Here is a 6,692-nt window from a genome sequence, read left to right on the forward strand (position 1 = left end):
TGTTGGGACTTCCTCAGTGGTCCAGTGGGTAAGATTCCGTGCTGCCAGTGCAGGTGGCAGGGGTTCAATCCCTGGTTGGGGAACTATGGATAGATCCCACATGCTGCAACTCCGAGTTCATACGCAGCAACTAAAGATCTTACCTGCCACAACTAAGACCCAGCAGAGCCAAAAAGATAAATAAATATTTAACAAAACAAAACCCCAAAGCTCATGTCTACAGTTCTCCTGCTCCTGCCTTAAGGTTCATTGTGGTGGCATTTTACAAGGCTGCTGGTTTTTTTGAGATGCTTCCCATTAAGACATGGTTCCCATTAAGACATGGCACTCCTCCCCTGAAGTCTGAGCTCTGTGACTCCTTCAGCCATCTGAGTGGTGGGAATGATGTTCTGGGACTCCTGAGACTAGGTCATAAGAGGCCAGGGCCTTGTGCCCACTCCTCTCGGAGTGCTGGCTCTCTGGTGGCCCCTCGCTCTCAGAAGGAATCCCTCACACCGCCCCGGGAAGGGGCACGGGGGGTCCTCTGGCCGGCTGCTGCAGCCCCCTCCCAGGGCAGGCTTCAGGCCCTGTTGGACCTGCCTCTTCCCAGGCCCAGCTCTCCCAGCATCCCTTCAAGTGGAGGCTCCAGACGTGCCAGCTCAGGAAGAGTCGTGCCCACAGGTTCTGGGATCACAACAGCATGGAGGTTGTTTTATGCCACTAAGTCTGTGATGGTGAGTTATGTGTCCCAGGACCCCGTGGCCTCCCCTCCCCACACCCCTGTCAAATCTATACAGTCAAACTGCAGAACAGGCTCCTTTCACATTGTTTTGACTCTGCAGAAAGAATGGGACTTCAAGGCGGACAGCACGGAGTTGCTCCTGCTCTGAACAAAGCCTCCTATGATTGCCTACCACCTGTCTCACCTCTGCCTTAGACCTTTTCTCCTCCCCCTACCTCCGCCCCCGTCCACCGCTGCTCCACCCCAACACGTCTGCATTCGCACCCCTCTCCCCAAACAGGCTGCGGTCTCACCCCACCGTCCCCCTACCTCACTCTCTCGGGCCTTTACCCAACGCTACTTCCTCAGTGAGACATTTGTGGTCACACTCTCTAAGAGTGCAAACCCTCCACCCTCCCCACATTCCCCCTTCATTCCTTATTTTTCTCCCTCATTTTCACCATCTAAATGCTTATTTATATGTTACTCATTTCTGTTGTGTATTGTCTGTGTCTCCAGTAGAATGTAAGTTCATTGAGGGGTGGTTGGGTGGGGAGAACATCCCAGGACCCAGGAGAGTGCCTGGCACAGGGAAAGTAGGCAGTCAATAAATATTCATTGAATAAATTCAAAGGTATGTGACAAAGTGTTGGTTTTGCTATTGTCCCTAGAAACAAACTGAATGTGTGCCTGTCGCAACAAATATTGGTTACACAAGTTGAATGGATGGCCTTACAAAACAGGAGGAATTTCATCCCTCGCCCAATCTCCACATCCAGCATCACTGCCGTCTTCTCAGCCAAACAGGAATGCCTCTTCCCCTCTCACTGAAGTTTGTCTGTATCTGTGCTTCCCTCCTCCCGGGCCTTCAGCCTGGGATGTCCTTCACTGACCCCTTGATGAACTTGCACCCCATTAGCCTTTTAACAGTCAGCTCAGGCATCACCTCTCCCAGCTGGAACCGCTTTACCCTCCCATGAACTCCACCGGAGCCTGCCTGTAGCACTTAGCATGGGTACCAGGGCCCGTGGATGTCTGTATCACCTCCGGATGCGTGTCTCACCTCCTTCATCCATGTGAGATTCTTGGGAGGACTGGGGCACCATGTGCCCTGCTCACTTCTTTTCTAGTTTCACCATCCCCGCCCATGGGCAACCTCAGACACAGAGGGGTATTGGGAGTTTGAGACCATGGAGGCAGGGTTGGGATAGGAGAAGATGTCAGGAGAACCCCATCCTCAGATTCGGATACCTACTATAGTAGTGGCAGAAAGAATACAGTTCTTGGATCAGAGAATCTGGGTCACCTCCTGGCTAAGTCTTCACCGAGGAAGCTTTAAATTCTTTAAGCTTTGGTTTATTCATCTATGAAAATTCTTACAGTGCAAGGATATTGTGTGGATGAATAAATATAATTTTTTAGAGGGGAAAAGTGTAAGCAAAAACATTATACAAATACTATTCATATGCAAAGTGTGTTCTAACCATCAGCAGTGACATTAGCAAGGGTGCAGTTCAGGTTGTGACCAGAGGGTGGCAGCAGCAGGCAGCTTTGCCCCAGGATCCTTTGGAAAGAAAGCAGCCCCAGGAGCTGCTGGATCCTGGTGCTGTGATTGGTGATAGTTTTCTTTTCTGCTCAGCCCACCTGACTCTGAAAAGATTGCCTTGTCTTCTGTAGCGGGATCTGACTGTGCCTGAACTAAATCCAGAAACCTCCTTTTGATGATTTCCCCATACGTTTTTTTTTTTTTAATTGGTGGTATAATCACCTTACAATGTTGTGTTCTTTTCTGCTGTACAATGAAGCAAAATCAGCTGTATATATATCTACATCCCCTTCCTGTTGAGCCTCCCTCTCACGGCCCCATCCCACCCATCTAGGTCACCATGGAGCACCATGCTGAGCTCCCTGTGCTATAGAGCATCTTCCTGCCTATTTTACACATGGTAGTTTGGGTGGGGAAGACCCCCTGGAGGAGGAAACATCAGTCCAGTCCAGTATTTTTGCCTGGAGAATCCCATGGACAGAGGAGCCTGGTGGACTGCAGTCCATAGCCTCCTAAAGCATCGGATAGGAGAAGTGACTGAGCACATAGTGTATATACTGTCAATCCCGATCCATCCCACTCCCCAGCCCTCCACACACACACATATCTGTTCTCTACGTCTGCATCTCTAAAATGGTACAGATCCCCACAAGTTTCTGATGGCCACTCTCACCATCACGTGTAAGATTTTCATTGGTTACCTTATCTAGCCCTCATCACAACCTTTTGATCAAAATCGAGCAAGCGGAATGACTGCCCCTCCCCCTCCTTGCCATTTCAGACTCATTGAAACTGAGGCTCAAAGAGGGACTGTGGGGAGCACACAGCTAGCAAGCAGGCAAAGTCAGAGCTGTCTTTAAACTGGGTCTCCCAGCTTGAATCCAAGCGCAGCACTCCTCCTTCCACCTTCCCTATTCATCTCTTCATGCCACCAGCATTTCCTGTGTTTTGCTGTTTGTTGGAGAGGTGTATGGACTTCCAGCCACGGTGGACCCTTCTCAGGGCTCAGCCAGCTGGGGTCTCCTTCCTGCTCTCCTCAAGTGCTGGCCCTTAATCTGTTTTCCTCTGTTCTTCAGCCAGCACCAGCTTCTTGTGACCTGGGCTCATGTCCCCAAGCCCAGCAGCTGAGAAGGGCTCTGTTTCACTGCTTCTTAGCTTACAAGCTCACAGGCCCTGTTGGCGATCCAGCTAAGCAATCCTGAGAAATAAACACGGGAAAGAAGGCTACAAAAATAAAAAGCAGAGAAAAGCAACATGTACCCTAAAAAAATAATAGTTTCCTAGGTCTTGTCAGTCTTAAGTCCCCTGCTTTCTTGCTGGACAGTGCTCAGAAGCCCTGAGAGCCTCCAGCTTTCCTGACTTTTTTATGAAGGCAAAGTGTCTCGATGTCGTCCCTTCCCTTATTCTCTTAAGTAGGCCCCTTATCCAGAGTGTAATGGCAGACAGGAAAGAAAGCTGATGTTTGCTGAGGGTCTCCTAGGGGCCAGGCACTGCCCTTAGATGCCCGACACCCATCACTTTATCTGACTCACAGTCAGCTTGAGAATGTGGAAACTGAGGCTTACAAGCAGGACCTATCTACCTAGATCTGTATAACTGGTACACGTGGGCCGGCTTGGTTTGGTTTAAAACTCGCTTCTCTGTAATCACATGATTATACGGCTAGTGACAAACATGTATTCCATCTTCTCTCAGAGGAATTTACCCCCCTGGGGGACTTCCAGTCTCAATGACTCTCATTTCAGGCATCCAGACTTCACACAGGAACTTTTTCCGTGGGCTGATTCTCTCCTGTCTGCTGTGTGGGTGGGAAACGCAGAAGGAAAAGGAAACTCAAGTTTTTGCCCCAGAGAATAATAACACTTGGCAACGGACTTGGTGCTCAGAGACGGAGGTCTCCCACCTTGGAACATACATGGGTGGCTGATTACATGAGGCCGCCTTTGCAAGAACAGTCAGTTGCTGCCTGGCAGTGAGCATAGCTGTGCACTGGTGCTGATGCAATGCTAATGTGAGGCCGAGTATCAACGGGACCAGGCTGCAAACACTCACACATGTGGCCTTTCTCATCAGCACTGAAGCTACAACATACTCGGCTTTTAGTATAAAATGCTACCTGCTTGCCTCCTGTTTCGCATTCTCACCTGAGCTTGTGGGAAGGCATAACGAGGGCACAAGCAGAGGTACCAGAGAGAAGAGACGGGTGTTAAGTAGGAAGGCAAAGCTGGACTTAGTGACTCCTAAGTTGGGGGGCACATGAAAGGTGAGAGGCGAAGATGACCCTGAAGTAGGAAGCGGAGAGTGTCCCGGAGCCTGGGGATCAGGCTGCTGACCCGGACAAGGCGGACAGGAATACCCTAGAAACTCCATGGGCTCAAGAGCCTCAACTGAAATGCAGAGAGGAGACCAGATCACTTCCTGAATTTCCTGCCGCTCTGAAATCTGACAATTCAGCATGTTCGGTTGGGTGTGAACTGCCGAAGTGTTAACAGAATCTGATTCTCTCTCGAGAGCTTTCCCTTGGCACAGCGCAGGGACGGCAGGAGCAGGGACCGAAGGTATCTCGCTAGCCAGGGATACATCTGTGAAAATGTCTTCCACCCCTTCACCTGCTTCTTGCTCTCTTCGACTGTTTCCCCAGGAGTATTAGTTTAGATAAGAAGAGTCAGTGAAGATAAAGCAAGAGACAGCTCCCAGAGGGCAGTGAGGATGGAAAGAGAAAATTTGGAATGAGTTATTGGTGGATTTTCCCTGGAAGCTCACACACACACGGCAGGAACTGCACCCATCTTCGGTCCTGGGATTTTTTACCTAAGCAGAAGGTCTACTTATAATGAACAAGAGATCACTTGAAAAGCAATATATATTCAATTTAGAAATGTTAGAATAGCAACAACAACCAAGAACAACAGAACAATAGGCATTATCCCACCACTCAGAGACCAACACCCTAGTGAATGTTCTTCCAAAAGATACACAAACAACACACCACACTTTTTAAGAAACAGAAATAGGATTATATTGTTTATTGTGACCTTTTTCTCCGCATATTCAGTTAGTTCATATCATGATTTAACAGATTTCCTCCTTTCAAATCATCTGCAGTTTTGAGTTATAAACAATTCTACAAGGTATAAATTTTAGCCAAGTCTTGTAAGTCTTTCATTATTTCCTTAAGATAAAATCATTCTTGTGGACTTGCTAGGTCAAAATATGAATATTTTTGATGCTTCTAATTCATGCTGAGAAATTGTCCACCAGAAACTCTACATCTGTTTGTGTGTCTACTGTCCATATTCAAGAATGTCTGTTTTCCCATCATCAACACTGTATATTTTCATTTTTAAATAAAAGATGAAAATACATCTATGTTAACATTTACATTTCTTTGCTTATTAGTAAGTCGACTCCATTTTCATAGGTTTATTCAATCATGCTTCTTTTTTGGTGAATTGTCCTTTGATGACCTTGACCCAGTTTAATATCAAGGTGTCTATCTTTTCTTTCTACATTTACATGAAAAATTTAATTTCGAGGATATTAACCTTTGTTATATATCATGCAAATAATTTGCCCCTTTCAGTACTTTGTCTTTTAAATTTCTTAGGGCTTTTCATGTACAAAGGTTTTAAATTTTACATGCATTTATCGATCCTTTTCTTTTTCAGTTTCTGTCCTTGAAGTCAGGCTCCTTCAACATTCAGAATTAGGTGAGGTGTCAGTGTTATGTGGCAACCTGGATGGGAGGGGAGTTTGGGGGAGAATGGATACATGTATATGTATGGCTGAGTCTTTGCTATTCAACTGAAACTGACATTGTTAATCGGCTATACCCCAACACAAAATAAAAAAATTAAAGTTTGAAGGAAAAAAAAAAAGAATTAAATGAGATGTGAGAGGAGCAGGATTGATTAATATTTCAGAGAGAACAGACATCTGCTCTCCATTTGTCCCATGAGAGCTTAGGAAAATTATCAGAAAGGCCAAGGCGGGGAGCACCATGGCCATCACCACGTCGTCTGGACCAGGACTTGGGAGGCTGTGGTTGGCGGCTGGCTAGTGGGTGAGCCACTTATAGGTAAGGGGCCTAGAGGTAAATTGTTTCTCAGGATCTGTATATGCTTTGGAACAGATGTGTCCTAAGCACCCTTCATTAAAAACAGTTTTTATTATAGAATGAATATGTTCATTATCAAAATTTCTAACTTCACCAAAGTTGATAAAACAGTGAAAGTTTCCTTTTTGCCTCCTCCAAATCCAATTCCTGAAAGGGATGTGCTGTGGAAAGTTTAGCATGAGTCTTTGCAGATTTCTTTCCATGTCCACACTATGATAGTATAATACAATACAATATAATATATAATATGCTCTTAGAGCTACTTTGTTCTATTTAACTCAACCAATATTTCATCATATGAATATACCACAATTTTAGTTGTTTGAACA

The sequence above is a fragment of the Bos grunniens genome, chromosome 3, assembly GCF_055505025.1.
Source record: "Bos grunniens cultivar Pamir isolate PY7600 chromosome 3, Bosgru_T2T1.0, whole genome shotgun sequence".
Lineage (NCBI taxonomy): Eukaryota > Metazoa > Chordata > Mammalia > Artiodactyla > Bovidae > Bos > Bos grunniens.